The sequence below is a fragment of the Balaenoptera borealis genome, assembly GCF_965194805.1.
Source record: "Balaenoptera borealis genome assembly, chromosome: 2".
NCBI lineage: Eukaryota > Metazoa > Chordata > Mammalia > Artiodactyla > Balaenopteridae > Balaenoptera > Balaenoptera borealis.
The window spans coordinates 145,141,126-145,159,792 of NC_138867.1; the positions used below are offsets into that span (position 1 = coordinate 145,141,126).

The following is an 18,667-nucleotide window of genomic DNA, read 5'->3' on the forward strand; positions in this document are numbered from 1 at the left end:
TTGAGCACAAAATTGGTGCTGTTGATTAATAACTTATAAAAATATTTCCCAGTGAATACTCAGGCACTTCTGAAAGCTGCAAGAGTTCTCAGGGTACTTGGTCATAAAACTAACAAACACACCAAGATAGTCCTTGATTACAGTTCCAGATGCTCATATCTCATTTTCTTCAATATCCACTTGAATATTGTATTTATTTATTTTTAAATATTTATTTATTTTTTGGCTGCGTCGGGTCTTAGTTGCCCCACGCGACATCTTTCGTTGTAGTGCGTGGGCTCTTCATTGTGGTATGTGGGCTTCTCTCTAGTTGTGGCACACGGGCTCCAGAGTGCGCAGGCTCAGTAGTTGCAGTGCGCAGGCTTAGTTGCTCCGCGGCATGCGGGATCTTAGTTCCCAGACCAGGGATCGAACCGGCATCCCCGGCATTGCAAGACCAATTCTTAACCATTGGACCACCAGGGAAGTCCTGAATATTGTATTCTGTCTTTGTTGAGATTATCTCATTGTTCTATTGGAAATTTTGGAGCTAAGGCTTGAAGTAAAGACCCCTTATTAGCCTAAACTTGCAGGATGACAAAATCTAGGGCTTTTAGGAGCCAGGTAGAAAAGGTAAATAAGCAAAGGGTGCCGTGTATATGCTTCTGGATGGTCCTGGAGACATCAGAATACTAGGACAGTCATGTCCCATCTAAATGCATTCGAATTCAAGTTTTCAAAATTTACACTTTATTTTTAATATCAGTTTAAGGTTTACAGCAAAATTGAGGGGAAGGTACAGAGGTTTCTCATAAACCCCCTGCCCCCACACATGCACAGCCTCCCCCATTATCAACATCCCCATCAGAGTGCTACCTCTGTTAAAACTGATGAACCTACGTTGACATGTCATTATCATTCAGCGCCCATAATTTACATTAGAGTTCACTCTTGGCATTGTACGTTCTGTGGGCTTAGACGAATCTATAATGACACGTATCTCTCATTGTGGTATCATATGGAGTATTTTCACTGTCCTAAAAATCCTCTGCACTCTACCTATTCATCCCTCCCCTCCTCAACTCCTGGCAACCACTGATCTTTTTACTGTCTTCATAATTTTGCTTTTACCAGAATGTTATGTAGTTGAAATCATACAGTACGTAGCCTTTTCAGGCTGGCTTCTTTCACTTTGTAAATATGCATTTAAAGTTCCTTTGTGTCTTTTCATGATTTGATAGTTCATTGCTTTTTAGTGCTGAATAATATTCCATTGTCTGGATATACCATAGTTTATGTATTAATCTACTGAAAGACATCTTTGGCAACTATGAATAAAGCTGCTATAAACTTTATAAAAACCATGTGCAGGTTTTTGTGTGGACATAAGTTTTCAACTCCTTTGGGTAGATACCAGGGAGCATGATTGCTGGCTTGTATAGTAAGAGTATGTTTAGTTTTATGAGAAACTGTCAAACTGTCTTCCAAAGTGGCTATACCTCAATTCAGTTTTGAAAACAATATTTTGATCACTACAACAAACAGGTCTATGGGTGGAATTTGACTGTACTGACTGATTGTAACCTCTGGAAAGGTTGCGTAAAACTTGCCGAGGTATAATACAGCTCAGAATTCTACACTAGGAGTCATAGTGAATATAACTTCTCTTAATATCTCCTCGGTCCACATGAAAGATACGATGAATGAACAGTTATCTCCTCTTCAAAATGCTCAGGATATAAGTGTTTTCTATGCAATGCAGATACTAAACACATCCAGGAAGCTAGGCATCCTCTCCAAGGAAACATGAAAACAAGTGCATTTATTTATTTATTTATTTATTTATTTATTCAGCCATTCCTTCATCCATCACACTTTTATTGAATTCCTAGTGTATTGTTTGGTTGAGAGTGAATCCCTTTTCTTTTTCTTTTTTAAAAAATATTTATTTATTTATATATTTATTTATTTATTTGGTTGTGCTGGGTCTTAGTTGCGGCAGGTGGGCTCCTTAGTTGCGGCTAACTGGCTCCTTAGTTGTGGCATGTGAACTCTTAGTTGCGGCATGCATGTGAGATCTAGTTCCCTGACCAGGGATCGAACCCTGGCTGGCCCCCTGCATTGGGATCATGGAGTCTTAACCACTGCACCACCAGGGAAGTCCCTAATCCCTTTTCATAAGGAGTTTACAGTTTAGCGGTGGAAATAAGCCAAGGGCTCACATGGCTATTAAACAGGGCAGGATGAGAGAAGGCTCAAAGTCCAAATGAACTGCTAGGGGAACAGAAGGGGTGGAGAGACCACGCCCACTTGGGAGGTTGAAGGCAAGATTACATGAAGGAGGAGGAGTCACAGTAGATTTGAAGGAGAGGCTGTATTGTTACAAGAAGAGGGTCAGTCGGGGAGGGCTAGGAAAATGCAGGGGCCCAGTGTCCAGGAGACACCCATTTGTTCTACCCTGGAGTTTAGTGTCCACAGGAGGAAAAGTGAAACAATGAAGCTGGAAAGATGACAGCAGACAGGTATGCAAATAATTGACAAGAACGGTTGAGCACTATGAGCAAAGCCCAATTTAGGACCAGAGAGAGAAGTAAAATTCTTGCTCTTCACTGAACGTGGGCTGTTTACCCTAAACTCTCTGTGCCTTTGTTTCCTCACCTGTAAAATGAGGATAATACTAACGCATTATTATTTACTTCTTGTAATGTTCTTACAAGAACTAATGCTACTTACTGAGTAAACACCATGTGTCATGCTTTATGTGCATTAATTTATTTTATTGTTACAACAACCTTATGAGGAAGATACATTATAATCCCCACTGATGTCTGAGGAAAATGAGGCATAGAGAGAAAAAGTAACTTGACAGAGGTCACAGAGATAGAAAATGGCAGGGCAGGGATAATGAGATACTGTCTAGTGTATGATTTGGTCAAGATCAAACATGTGAGCTCTTAGCTTAGTGCCTGCCAATAGCAAGCGCTTGATAAATGCTAGCTATTAATGTTAATTTTATTATTATTAATTCTATTATTATTATTATTATTTGGCTGGAGAAGTCATCTCAGGCTTCATGGAGGAGGTGACATTTGCAATCAGCCTTGAGGGTGGGTAGGCTTTGGACAAGTGGGGATGGAGCACAAGGACATTTTAGACTTACGGGCATAGCAGGAGCTTTGCAGCTTTGGGATAGAGAATCAGGGAGGAGACCTGGAGGCTGGATCATAGGCTCTAAGGGAAACAGGAGAGAAGGGTTCAGCTGGTGGTAGACAGTGTGTCAGCATTTGAGTTTTAAATATAGGCAGTGAGGAGATCAGAGCTTTGTTCAATTTTCTGTTTGTGAACCAAGCTGCCTGCTCTTGAGGCCATGCTGTCCTCCGGGGGCAGCTCTGCAAACCTGAGTCCATGCAGCCAGGTACCCAGTTCTAGGGGTGATGCCCAGGCCAGAAGAGGAAACGTCTTGGAGATCAGGAGTCTCCACTCAAAAGTCCAGCTTTCATTCTAGACCCATCTCTTGATCAGGATAGGCTGTCACTGAGTGCTTGTGTGTGCTCAGGGATGAAGGGAGAAAAAGAAACTGAATAGCAGAAGCCCCTCTGCAAGTCATGTGGCTTTCTGCACCATCTCTCTTGCTGATACTTCCGTTTAAGATTCAAAAGGGCACAGCTGGCTTAAACCATCTCCAGGGCCAGACATTCCTGGGTGAAAATGAGGGGCTTCTTGGGAGGAAATGAAAGAAGACGGAGATGTGGTTTTGCCTTAAGATTTTCTAATGTGAAACGCTGGACGGATTCATTTTGAAATAGAAAGATGGGCCTGAAAGTGTGATGTAAGTGCAATCATTTGGAGTCCCTCCTGGAGAACACACAGAGGTGAGTAGGGGTTCTCCAGAATTACCTTGATGGAGTCTTTGGCTGGGAAGTGGGAGTGGAATGTGCACAGAAATAGAAACCAGACCACCTGGGGTCTTCTGGTCCCGTGTTTTCCAAAGGGCAAGTGCTATGTGAGGTGATTTTAGACTGTAAGGGAACAACCCATTAAACAGTTACAAATCACAAATGAGAACTTTTTTCCATTTCAAAATTTTTCTGAAGGCATCGAGGTGGAGGTCTCAGTTTGGGGCTAGATGTGTCTTTAATGCCTCTCCACCACTTGTTGATCTCTTTAACAGAGAGTGGGCCTCAGGTGCGGAGGTTTTAGAAGGCAGAAGTATCAATTCTAGAGGGTCTCATCCTTGGCTCACACTGCTATTTCTTGAAAAGAGCTTTAAAAATTACTTTTGTCTGGTCTCCTCCTCCCTCCGCCGGAATACTGCTTTAGTAGGTCCAGGGGTACGGCCTGGGCATTGGGACTTTTAAAAGCTCTCCAGGCAACAGTTTCTAATTAGAATTTTACATTGTATTTATTAATCTATTTTTGGCAAGTGATGCTGGTTTTCTATTTCAGGTAATGAAGTAAAATTTCTTCTCAGTATCAATTGACTTAAGAAAATTAGTAAGTGCCCATTTTTAAGAAAACCCCACAAATGGAATAGTGCAGGTGGCATTTGGATATGTTAGAAACAAAATATGCATGGAGTGAACTTTGGGAAATCTTTGGGTCCTTGCTTCGTGCTACAATTTCTGACCTCTTGTCGGTCCAGTCTCCTCAAAAATAAAATGGAAATAATTATTCCAGGTCACCTTTTTCTCAGTGGGTTTACTCTGGTAATCAAATGATTGAGCTTTGTTAAGTTTGATTTGCTAAACAAATGTGAGGAAGGAAATAATGCTGCAGGGAGGGCTAATTGGCAGATTTACTGAGGGCTGGATTTGGGGCATCTTAGACCAGGCTATTTGGAAGTACTGATTTCCAGGTACCATCTTTTCTCTCTCCCCACCAGGATGACCCACTGGTCTCCAGTAAAGTTATCATAACCTACAGTAATTACCTACAGTAATGATTGATTTGCTCCAGTGGTAAACTAAAGAGCAACTCACAGTCCCACCAAGGCCTCCAAGGGTTGCATGTTATAACAACAGCTGGACATCTTGTGTTCCTGCCCCCTCAGTCAGGATCTTCCAGACGTTGGTGTGTATGGAGGAGGTGCTGGCCTGGCTCTCTGCAGACTGAATTATAGTCCTGGTTCTGCACCTACCAGCTGAGTGTCCTCCTCCATGGGCTGCCGTTTCTTCAGCAGATAAGTGAGGGGCTTGGACCAGTTGAAGACGAAGTCCAAACTCAAATGCCTTCAGCACCAAAGAGGTGACCCAAATGTAAGGCTCTGCCAAGGGAATTGGGAGTGGTTGGGCCTGTGGCCTAGTGGAGAGCACAGTCTCACAATAAAAATATTCAGATCCAATTTCTAAAAACCATGGTGTGGTCTAAACAATAAATCTGCAAGATGACAGTTGGCGATTCTTGGATGCGGTAGTTTCTAAGATCCCTTTCAGTTCTAAAAATAAGTTTATGATAGTAAAATAAATTCAGAGTTTCTGCTAGAGGTTTTTGATATGATGGCTGTATTCGGTGATACCCAGGGGCTTCCTTGATAATAAGACCCAGCATTTATAATAAGAGCTAAGGTTCACATGCTAAATTCTCTAAAACCATTATCTCATTTAATCCCTGCCACAGCCCTGTGAGGTCAGTACTATTATAACTGCTTCATAAAGAGTGAGGAAATTGAGGCTCAGAGAGTTTATTTTTTAAGTAAGATCTCTAAAACAGCACCATCCAATAGAAATATAATGTGGGTCACATATGTCATTTTGAATTTTCAAGTAGTTATGTTTAAAAAAAGTGAAAAGAAACAAGTGAAATTAGTTTTAATAATATATTTTATCAACTTGGAACATTATCATCTCAAAATATAATCAATGTTAAAATTAATTAATGAGGGACTTCCCTGGTGGCACAGTGGTTAAGAATCCACCTGCCAATGCAGGGGACACGGGGTCGAGCCCTGGTCCGGGAAGATCCCACATGCCACAGAGTAACTAAGCCCGTGCGCCACAACTACTGAGCCTGCGCTCTAGAGCTCGTGAGCCACAACTACTGAGCCTGCGTGCCACAACTACTGAAACCCACACGCCTAGAGCCCGTGCTCTGCAACAAGAGAAACCACCACAATGAGAAGACCGCACACTGCAACGAAGAGTAGCCCCCTCTTGCCACAACTAGAGAAAGCCCGTGCACAGCAACGAAGACCCGATGTAGCCAAAAACAAAAATTAATTAATGAGATACCTTACATTCCTTTTTGTACTCAGTCCTTGAAATCTAATGTTTTTTCCTTTTTTAAGACATAGCTCTATTGAACTGTAATTTGCATACCATACAATTCTCCCATTTAAAGTGTACAATTAAATGATTTTTAGTACATTCACATATGTGCAACCATTTCCATAGTCAAGTTTAGAATCTTTTCATCACCTTGAGATGAACCCCATATTCTTTAGCTGTTATGCTCCTAATAACCTGGTTGCTTCCCTACGCAAACACTCATCTACTTTCTGTTTCTATAGGTTTCAATTCTGGACATTTCATACAAATGGAAACATATAATATGTGGTCTTTTGTGACTAGCTTCTTTTCTTCTTTTGTTTACAAGCTTCATCCATATATAGCAAATGTCAGTGCTTCATTCCTTCTTATGCACAAATAATAGTCCATTGTATGACTGTATCACATTTGGTTTATCCATTTGTCTGTTGATGGATATTTGGGTTGTTTCCACCTTTTTGCTACTATGAATAATTCTGCTATGACATTTGTATCCAAGTTTCTGTGTGGACATACGTTTTAATATCTCTTGGGGTTGTTACCTAGGGTTGGAACGGCTGGGTCATATGGTAACTCTATGCTTGATCATTTGAGGAACTGCCAGACTGTTTTCCAAAGTGGCTATACCATTTTACATCCCCATCAGCCGTGTATGAGGGTTCCAATTTCTCTACAGTCTTACCAACACTTGTTGTTTACCCGACTTTTTGATTCTGGCCATCTTTAGTGGGTGTGATGTGGTATCTCATTGTGGTTTTGATTTGCATTTCCCCAATGACTAATGATATGGAGTGTCTTTTCATGTGTTTATTGGCCATTTAATACCTTTCTTGTAGAAATGTCTATTCAAATCCTTTGCCCATTTGTTAATTGGGTTATTTGTCTTTCTATTATGTAGATATATGTGTTCTTTATGTATTCTAGATACTAGTTCCTTATCAGGTATGTGATTTGTGAATATTTTTCTCATTCTGTGGGCTGTCTTTTTACTTTCTTGATGGTGTCCTTCAAGGCACAAAAGTTTAAATTTTGATAAAGTTCAATTTATCGATTTTTTCTTTTGTTGCTTTTGCTAAAGCTCTAAGATGGAGGTATATAGTGATAGACACCTACATTAAGTAAAAAGAAAAATCTCAAAGAAATAATCTTACTTTACACCTTAAGAAACTAGAAAAAGAAGAGCAAACTAAGCCCAAAGTTTGCAGAAGGAATGAAATAACAAAGATCTGAGTGGAAATAAGTGAGAGACTAAAAAGACAATAGAAAAGATAAATGAAACTAAGAGTGTTTTTTTTAAAAGATAAAATAGATAAAACCGTTAGCTAGATTTACCAAGAAAAACAATGAGGACTCAAATAAATAAAATTAGAAATGAAATAGGCGACATTACCCATATGAAAAATGTGATGAATGAACATTTTTCTCCTCTTCGAAGTACTCGACATATTTCCCTTCTTTCTTGAGATAATCATGATTTTTCTGCTTACTCTTTTAATATGGTAAATTACACGTATAGGTTTATAAATGTCAACCCAACTTTACATTCCTGGAATAAACTCTACTTGATTGTGATACATTGTTCTTTACATATTGCTGGCTTTAATGTATCAGTGTTCATGCATAAGGTTAGTCCATAATTTTCCTTCCTCAGAATACCCTCCTCAGTTTTTGGTGTCAAGGCTATGGTGGCCTCAAAACCAGTGGATGAGGGTTCCATTTTATTTATTGTAAAGTCTGACATGATTTCTTCTTTATATGTTTGGTAAAACTCATCAGTAATGCTATCTGGGCCTACAGTTTTCTTTTGGGAAGATTTTAAATTATGTAATTAATTTATTTTATGGTTACAGTATTATTTTAATTTTCTCTTTCTTCTTGTCAGTTCTGATAATTTATATTTTTTTAGGAATTTGATTATTTCTTCAAAAATTTGGAATTTAGAAATACGTTTCAATATATTGTCCCTTATGATCTTTTTAATGTCTAAAATATCTAGAGTGATGCCCTTTTCATTTCTGATATTGGTTATTTGTGTCTTCTCTTTGATCTCAATTTTTCTCACTAGGGATAAGTTTTTTATTTAATTACTTTCTACTCTTACCATTTTTTTTCCTCCCACTTTCTTTGGGTTTAATTTGTTATTTCATGTCTAACTTCTTGAGATGGAAGCATAGATCATTGACTTTTTTCAGTCTTTCTTCTTTCTTAATATAAGGGTCTTAAGATTGTAAGTTTCCCTATAAGCATGATCTTAATTGGTGCCCCCAAATTAATTAATTATTATTGGTTATCTATTGTTACATCACCAGTTCCTATCAGAGTGCCCAGTCTCCCCTATGTTCAAAGTATTCCAAAGGCTTCTTATTTCATTCAGGAGAAAGCCAGAATCCTTGCATTGGCCCACTTGTCCCTCTGTGATCTGCCTCTACTTCCTCATTGGTTTCATCTCCTATTGTTTACTCACTCCTGTATCCATCCCAGATTGGCCCTCCTGCTGTTCCTTGGAAACATCAGATACACTCTTGTCTCAGGGCCTTTGCACTTGCTGCCACCCATATCTGGAAAGCCTATACTTCAAATAGATGCATGGTTTGCTGCTTTCCTTCATTCGGGTCTCTGTTGAAATGTACCTTTTCATAAAGGCCTTCTGTGACTACCTATATAAGATAGCACCCTCTAGCATACTCTGTCCTCTTTACCATTGTTTATTTTTCTTCATTATGCCTTTTGCCAACTGACACCAAATAAATTTATGTGTTTTTTTGTTTTGTTTTGTTTGGCTCTCCTCATCTCCCCTTTCTAGAATGTAAGCTCTGTGAGATCGGAGATTTTTTTTTTTCTGTTTTATTTACTGCTGTATCTCCAAAGTCTAGAACAGTGTCTGGAATATAGTAGATAATATACAATTATTCATTGAATGAATGGACTCTGTGCTTGGAGTAGATCTGGATTAAAAGATCTGGATTAAATATTTCTGAATCTATCATTTATCAGCCATGTGAACTTGAGCAATCAAATGAAACTTTCTTAGCCCCAGTTCCTTTATTTGCATAATGGGGATAATAATGTTGCCCTGAGATACTGAATATACAAGTTTCTTATGAAGTATAAAATTATAATGAGACATTTTTAATATGCTAGTCAGAAATGTCTTAACATGTTTAAATTTCTTTCTCTTTGGACTTCCATGCTGTTAAAAATTCACTCCTTTGGGATAAGACATTTTGTTGCATTTGGCTCTAGCTAAATTATAAGTATGTTTCTTGAAAGGATAACATTTTTATGCTTCTGTAGCCTTTAACAAGTCAGCAGGAATTCACATAGAATTCATTGTCCCTGAAGGCATGGGATATAGGAGAGGTGTGTTTCAATGGAGAAAGCAGCAAGTAAAGATCTGAAGCATGGGGAGAGGAAGTTCTGGAAGGGCAGTTTTAAGTGCACACTGGGGAAAAAATTAAGAAGTCTTTTATTAGTCAGGTAAGGATAGGTTATGTACAATAAAGAAACCACCTCATAATTTCAGTAGTGTGACCAAGAAAAGGTTAGTTTCTTGTCCATATAAAGTATGCTGTGAGTCCATGCTACCCTCCAGGGGATGGGGGCAGGAATAGTTGTGTTATTATATATGTCTGTGTATGGGACTTAGTAGGAAGTCTTAATTAAACAACTTTAATAAATTTAATAAAGTTTTATAAGATAATTGCAGTCCTATGTCCTGGCAGAAGATTTTAGAGTTTATGTAGGAATATACTTGAATATACTATTGTGATTTTGTAGCCCCTTCCACATAGAGTTTAGATGAAATTATTGCATTCTCCAACTAAAAGTTGTGTCATATATCTTTTGTGTGTGTGTGTATGTGTGTGTGTGGTGTATCTTGATGAATATATATGTTTATGCGGGAATGGGACACATTATTTGAATTAGAACTTTAACAAAATGCTACCATTTATTGAGCACTTCCTATGTACCAGGTACACTCCCAGGTACCAGGGGCTTTAGACATCTTATCTCATTTATTATAATTCTGAAAACAACTCCTTGAGGTAGGTACTATTGTTGTACGCACTTTATGATGCTGTTTTTTTTTTAATTAATTAATTAATTAATTTATTTATTTATGGCTGTGTTGGGTCTTCGTTTCTGTGCGAGGGCTTTCTCTAGTTGTGGCGAGTGGGGGCCACTCTTCATCGCAGTGCGCGGGCCTCTCATTATCACGGCCTCTCCCGTTGTGGAGCACAGGCTCCAGACGCGCAGGCTCAGTAGTTGTGGCTCCCGGGCCCAGTTGCTCCGCGGCATGTGGGATCCCCCCAGACCAGGGCTCGAACCCGTGTCCCCTGCATTGGCAGGCAGATTCTCAACCACTGCGCCACCAGGGAAGCCCTGTTGTACGCACTTTATAGTGAGGAACCGATGTTCAGCAGTGTGAAGTAATTTGACTTTAATCACACAACTAAGTGGCAGAACTTAGACCAAATTCAGGTCTGCTTGGCTCCAGAGGCCATGATCTTAACCATAACGCAGTGCTGCCCACCCCGCCCCATCTCCAGATAGTACGTCCTGGATGTATAACTGCCATTAAGTTTATCAACAAACCAAAATTGATGATGACGACATGATGATGATAAATGTAGTCATACGGTGGTGGTTATATTTGATTTGACAGCATTTGGGCTCTAAGTTAGACTGCCAAAGATGTTCTGTTGTACGTGTAACATTCCCAACATTATAATTACTCCTTTGGGTTCAGACTTTGCACGTGGTAGACCCGAGTTAAAATGCAAATATCTTTCCTGGGAGCAATAATAAGTTAACACCAATCATTATGACTACATCAGCAAGAAACAGCCAATTTCTATCATCAGGGAATAATCAAGCAGAGAAGACAAAACTTAAAATAGTCAATGTGCTAGAAGGCAATTTAATGTAGTATATACTCAAATGAGAAATTAAATATAATTAGTGGAAGTTATATTTCACATAAACATAATGGGTAGACCAGTGAGGGAAGGGTTTCATAATTGGCAGTAATTATCAGCAGAGGTTTCTTGGAGTGTGGCACTTGATATGAGTCTTGAAGTCCTGGGTGACTTGAAAACCATATGTTTGTCTCATAATCCTGATTTCCTAAACACTCTTTAGTAATTCTCTCATTTTTTTTTCTGCCCATAACAGTCTATCTTTCTCCATATTCTCTTCTCTTCTTTCTCTACACTAAGTTAAAAAATGTGACCTGAGTGGGAGCTTCATCTTTTTAAAGATCTTTGTCCTAGATAGTGTTTAATGGCTCACAGATAGACACTTGATCTGATATGAGCCAGTCCTAATACCCAAACTTACAGCCATAGTTGATGAGTTCAGTGGTGGGTAGCTGACCCAAGATTAGCCAGTTAGATCCGTTTGTAGGATTTTTGAGTTTGGGACTAGAGAAAGTGAGTCTCAGTTCCTCTGTGGGTTTGTGCATTGTGAGATTTGAGATACGGAAGCTATGAGTATAGTTCAAGAAAGAATAAAGTTGACCTACAGAATGAAACACATGAGACACACAGAGAGGGTGTTGGTGGCATTTAAGTTTCTGATTCCAGAGGTCTCTGAGATCCACCATTATGCACTGATTTGGTTATTCCATCTTCATATGAATAATTTCTAAATAATCTCCTCCCCCACTCCACCCCCCGCCCCCCCATCTATCTTTTGCCCTTAGCTAGTCTGAGTTGAATTTTTGTCATATGCAACTTAGAGAGTCCTGGCGAATATTGTATTGTATTTTGTTTTATTGTAACTTCATGTTGAAATAGGTAGAGTAGAGATTATCTTTATTTCATAGAGAAGAAAATGAGGCTCAGAAAATATAATGTAACGAAGACACTGAAAAATATGAGAAGTTGATCCAAAACTTCTCACACTGGAGAAAACACTGGTAGGTACAGGGAGATGCAGGCAGGAAAAGTCTGCTAGTTTAGGAGACTCAGTGTATAAACTATGAATAAAGTAGCTTTCCATTGCTGTGGGTATTCTGAGTGCTCTGACGCCAAATTTTGGTATCATTTTAGCTTGCGTTTTTCGTTTTTTGTTTTTTTGTCAGCAAAAGCTTGGGTTTTGAGGGAAAAGGAGGAAACCCAATTCTACCACAGCACCTATTTCCCATTTTACTTAAGGTCCGTGGGGTTACCCAGGTGTGAAGTCAGTCATAACTCTCTGTACCTCAGGGATGTAACACTGACAAGGATGGCTTTTGACAAGGGCTGATTTCAAAATGAAACTGAATGCTGATTGTCTCACTCTTCTCAAAGCACGCTTGAATCTATATTAACCTAGGGACACCAAGAGATTCAGAAAGAACAATCCCTGGAGTTTAAGGACAAACTTTGCTTATGCTGTCTTTAAGTAAAGAAAAGAAAAAGAACTTAGGACATTTAACAATTTATCTCCTCTTTTATTTCAAAGAAGATTTAAGGTGGTTTAAAAGGATATGAAAATATAGGAAGACAGTAAGTTAAACATAGAAAAGAACTGAAAAAATAAATGACAATAAGAGTTAGGAGTGAGGCTCATAAACAATGAATATGATACAGTCCTACACATTATGTGATAACTGGTCCCCAATTTAGGCTTTAAGCTTTCTTGTCAGTGCAAACAGGGAAACCTAATTGATTACACAGTTTGCAATGTTCATGAGATAAACCAAAGCAAATCCTTGGGAGAAGTACAACTGCATCTGATCCTGTGACCAAAAACAATGTGTCCCTGGGTTCTTACAAAGACAGTACTGTGTTATATAATGTAAAAGACCTTGAGTGCTCCTTCCAGGAGACCCAAGGATGATATTCACAGCCCTGGCAGTATTATTTCTCAAATTTTAATCATCTTTATAATTTCTGCTATATCTACTTACTACATTTAAAAAATTATTAACCTAATATATTTCTAACATAGGTTTCACTTGGATTCCATTTTATTTTATTTTTTTATTTTTATAAACTTATTTATTTATTTATTTATTTTTGGCTGCGTTGGGTCTTCGTAGCTGCACGCGGGCTTTCTCTAGTTGCGGTGAGCGGGGGCTACTCTTTGTTGCAGTGCGTGGGCTTCTCATTGCGGTGGCTTCTCTTGTTGTGGAGCATGGGCTCTAGGTTGCAGCACGTTGGCTCAGTAGTTGTGGCTTGCGGGCTCTAGAGCACAGGGTCAGTGGTTGTGGCGCACGGGCTTAGTTGCTCCACGGCATGTGGGATCTTCCCGGGCCAAGGCCGGAACCCATTTCCCCTGCATTGGCAGGTGGATTCTTAACCACTGTGCCACCAGGGAAGTCCCTTGGATTCCATTTTAAACTTAATTTCATCTTAGCAAGGTAGATGGGCTAGTTCTACTTTTCTAATACCCTTTAAGTTTGTAAGTATTAAAATTTAAAAGTCTATTATAACCCAAAATTTTCTGATGTACCCCCTTGGTGCTACACCTTGGGAAACACTGGCTTAGGGAAAAAGAGAAATCCAACATTTGAATAACCATGACCTCATTACATCTTAATATCTCTCTTATGAAGTATTATGACCATCAGTGTTGAGAATTCTGAGGTTAAAGAATTTGCACAAGGTCCCACAATAACCAAACCAGGATGAACCTCAAGTCCTCTGATGAAAGTCAAGTTCCAGCTTCTAGAGGGATGCATGGAGGGCCTTGTCCCTAAACCAAAGTTCAGACCCTCTTTGACCGTTTGCCCCTTTGCTTCCTCCCAGAATGCCTCATCCCCTGCTTGGTCCATAGTGATGCCAGCCTGTGGTAACTGGAACCTGGTCTGCCAGACCAAATGGAGGAAGTCTGCCAGGCAGATGTGGAACCCAAAAGAGGAACTTCACCAACTGCTGTGGACAGCTCTAGCACTTCATGCCCCCGTGGACTTTTGGGGAAGTATTTTTGTGGCTCACCAGTCTCTCATTAGGCAAAGGTCACTTGTCCTGTCTTGGCCTTCTCTACTGGTGGAAAGTACGGCTGGGAGATTTGGAATGGTTGCTGTTTGACTTTGATTCTTGGCACGACTGTCACCATGAGCTTTTTTGGTAAGATCGCAAGCTGAAGTTTGTTGTTGAGGATTGCAGGATTCCTTCTAATCTTTGGGAACATTTTGAATCATAACTGGCAGTGGCTTTCTGATGGCAACTTGAGCAAGCTCAGGGGGAGAAGCCATCGCCCTCTCTCACACGAATATGACTTTGGGTAAATTACCTTGAACTCTTTACCTAGGGGTGTAATCTACATTCTTTCTGAGCCCTGATTTATCGTGTAAACCTTTTTCTTATTATTTTAATGAATAGAAGTAACGTTTTCTGCTCCATCCTTCTCTTAAAGAGATTTTAAAGTCTCTTATAATTAAAAAATTTTTATTATTTAAAAAATTTTTATTTTGTTATAGTTGTAGATTCACATACATCTGTACAAAATGCTACAGAAAAATCCTGTGTACTTTTTACCCAGTCTCCCCTAATGGTAACATTCTTAAAGAGGTTTAAAATTTGCTGAGGTATAATTTAGATATGATAAAAATCACTCTTTTAAAGTGTACAGTTTGATGAGCTTTGACAAATATATACAGCTGAGTAACTGCTATCACAATCAAAAGATAGAACATTTCTATCATCCCAAGAAGTTTCTTCATGCTTCTTTGCAGTTAACCCCCTCTCCCCATTCCCAGCCCCTAGAAACCACTCATCTGTTTTCTGTCCCTATACTTTTGCCTTTTCTAGACTGTTTTTTAAATGGAATCATACAGTATGTAGTCTTTTGTGTCTTTTTATTCACTTAGAATATTGCTTTTGAGATTCATCCATGTTTCTGAATGAATCACTGTTTTGTTCCTTTTTATTGCTGAGTAGTATTCCACTATATGCCACAATTTGTTTATCCACTCACCAACTGATGGACGTTTGTGTTTTTTCCAGTTTGGGGCTATTAGGAATAAAGATACAATAAACATTCCTGTATGAATCTTTGGGAGGACGTATGTTTTCATTTCCCTTGGGTAAATTCCTCAGAATAGAATTGCTGGGTTGTGTGGTTAATGTCAGGGTAATGCCAGCCTGGTAAAACAATTTGGAAAGTGTTTTCTCCTCTTTTATTTTTTGGAAGAGTTCATGTAGAATTGATACTGTATCTTCTTTAAATGTTAGGTAGAATCCCCTGGTAAAACTGGAGTTCTTCTTTGTGGGAAGGACTTTAACTATGAATACAATCTCTTTAATAGATATAAGGCCACCCAAGTTTCCCCTTTCTTCTTGAATGAGTTTTAGTAAGGAATTTGTTTATTTCATCTATGTTATCAAATTTATTGTCAGGAAGTTGTTCATAAAATAACATTATCCTTCCCAACATCTGATAGATCTGCTGTGACAGTCCTTCTTTCATTCATAACATTGGTAATTTGGGTCTCTGTCCTTTTTTCTTGATCTGTATATATAGAGGTTTACCAATTTTATTGATCTTTCCAAAGCACCAGCTTTTGGTTTCATTGTTTTGCTTACTAATTTCTGTTTTCTATTTCAATGTTTTCTGCTCTTATCTTTATTATCTCCTTCCTTTTATTTACTTTGGGTTTAATTTGCTCTTAATTTTTTAGTTTCATAAGGTGGAAACTTACATAATTGATTTTAGACCTTTCTTCTTTTCTAATATGAGCATTTAATACCATCAGTTCCTCTTTAAACACTGCTTTAGCTTGATCCTACAAATTTTAAGATTTCTTATCATTTCAATTTAAACATATGTTTAATTTCTCTTGTTATTTCTTCTTTGACCTGTAGATTATTTAGAAGTGTTCTGTTTATTACCCACATATTTAAGAATTTTCTTGGTGTCATTCTGTTGCTGATTTATAGTTGACCACCATTGTCATCAGAAAATATACCTTTCTGTGTTTTTAATCCTTTTAAATTTATTGAGATTCGTTTTATGCCCCAGAATATGGACTACTTTTGAATATTTCATGAACATTTGAAAAGAAAGTAAATTCTCTGAGATGAAGTATTCTATACATTAGGTCAAGTTGCTTGATAGTATTGTTCAAGCTATCTATATATTTAATAATTTTTGTCTAATTTTTCTATCAATTATTGACAAGAAAAAAGTTGAAATCTCCAACTATAATTGTTGATTTGTCTATTTCTCTTACTGGCCATGATCTGTTCACATACTTCATCTGCCCCATTCTCTCTCTTCTTCTGGCACTCAGTTTCATTTATGTCGGGCAATTTGATATGGTCTCACAGCTCCTGGGTGTTTTTCCACTGATTGTTCTTCTCTTTTCATATTTGTAAAAATAACCTCTATCTTCAAATTCACTTATCCTTTCTTCTGCTGTGTCCCATTTGTTGACAAGCCTGCCTGGGCAGTTCTTCATCTCTGATGTTGTGTTTTCATGTTTAGCATTTCCATCTGACTCTTTTTTAATAGCTTCCATCTCTTTGCTGAAATTCCCTATGATCCATACATTTCGTCCACCTTTTTAATACTAAGTCCTTTAATGTATTCATTAGAGTAGTTAAAATGTCCCTGTCTGATGCTTCTAACATCTAGGTTATTTCTGGGTCTGGTTCTGTTGCATATTTTATCTCTTGACAGGAGGGTATTTTTTTTTCTTGCTTCTTTGTGTCTCTTATTATTTTCAATAAAGTGCTGAACATTCTGGGTAAAAGAACAATAGAGACAGAGATAAATAATATATGATGCCCAGAATGGCATATGTGCCATGGAATTTGTTAGTATTTAAAATGCTTTTTGGCCATCCAAGGTGGGTGTTATTATTCTCCCATTTTAAAGGTGAGGAAAGTGTGGGGAGGGGAGGACAGCAACACAGTGCCAGGGATGAACTTGGTTTTGAATTATGGCTATGTGGCTGATCCCTTTCCTAACTGTTATGTGGGATCTGGTGGCACTGGGAAGCATGGCTGTGGAGCGGTAAAGACTGGAGGCTGGGAGGCCAGTCAGAGCTGTCTCAGCAGTGCAGGGTGTGGTGTTAAATGCCCACCAGGGATCATTAACTCAAACGCTCAGAGTATACACGACTCATGTAAGTGAATACACGTAGGCAGAAATATATGGCTCAGTATTAAAGACAAACTAGGGAGTGATGGGGACCGTGGTGAACTGGATGCACATGCTCCTTTCCAGAAAGACAGCTGTGACTCAGTTCTGGCTGACCGTGCCAAGTGCAAAACCAAGATTAGTGTTACCAGTTCTTGTGATGTTTTGCTGGAAGCCAGAAATCTGAACTTAAATGTGAAGTATCCTGATTTTAAAGGTTGGCCACAGGTATAATTTTTAAAAATGTTTATTTAGGCCATACCATGAGGATTAAGCAAAACTTGTCTGTAGGCTGTCAGCCTATAGGCCACACAAGCCTGGGTGGTGGCAGAGAGACTGCCCAGGTACTGCTACAGCTGTGGACATGCAGTTTTACCAGACATGTTTTTGGTCACAGGGCTAAATGGCAGACTCCAGAGCATTTTCTATCAACATGAGACCATTCATTAGGTTTACTCATGGCTTTAGACTTTGCCAGCCTGGAGGTACATCTGTGTTTACTTTGATATCAATACCTGCCTTACTCCATATTTCATTTTTCTTTCTTTTTCATTGGCAAATTCTTTTTTTTAAATTGAAGTATAGTTGATTTAGAATGTTGTGTTAGTTTCAGGTGTACAGCAAGTGATTCAGTTATATATATATATATATATATATATATATATATATATATATATATATATATATATGTATACACACACAATGTGTACATTCTTTTTCAGATTCTCTTCCATTATAGATTATTACAAGATATTCAATATAGTTCCCTGTGCTATATGGTAGGACCTTATTGTTTATCTATTTTTAATATAATGGTGTGTATCTGTTAATCCCAAGCTCCTAATTTATTCCTCCCCTGCCTTTCCCCTTTGGTAACCATAAGTTTGTTTTCTATGTCTGTGAGTCTGTTTCTGTTTTATAAATAAGTTCATTTGTATCATTTTTTTTAGATTCCACATATAAGTGATAGCATACGATATTTGTCTTTCTCCGTCTGACTTACTTCCCTTAGTATGATAATCTCTAGGTGCATCCATGTCGCTGCAAATGGCATTATTTCATTCTTTTTTACGGCTAAGTAGTATTCCATTGTGTATATATACCACATCTTCTTTATCCATTCATCTGTTGATGGATACATAGGTTGTTTCCATATCTTGGCTATTTGTAAATAATGCTGCTATGAACATTGGGGTGCATGTATCTTTTAGAATTATAGCTTTCATCTTTTCTGGATATATGCCCAGGAAGGGGATTGCTGGATCATATGGTGACTCTATTTTTAGTTTTTTGAGGAATCTCCATACTGTTTTCCATAGTGGCTGCACCAATTTACATTCCCAACAGTGTAG

At 38.4% G+C, this 18,667-nt stretch overlaps 2 long non-coding RNA genes across 2 annotated transcripts in view; both read left to right on the plus strand.

Moving 5' to 3' along the window:
* LOC309623230 overlaps positions 1–18,667 on the plus strand; it is an 86,659-nt gene that overhangs the window by 10,613 nt on the left and 57,379 nt on the right. Inside the window, exon 3 of the long non-coding RNA XR_014241278.1 lies at positions 13,979–14,299. This is a non-coding gene — a long non-coding RNA (uncharacterized lncRNA). The remainder of the gene's footprint in view (positions 1–13,978; positions 14,300–18,667) is intronic.
* LOC309623237 lies at positions 198–13,031 on the plus strand. Its single transcript, XR_014241285.1, has 2 exons — positions 198–10,322; positions 10,650–13,031. It is a non-coding gene; the product is annotated as an uncharacterized lncRNA (long non-coding RNA).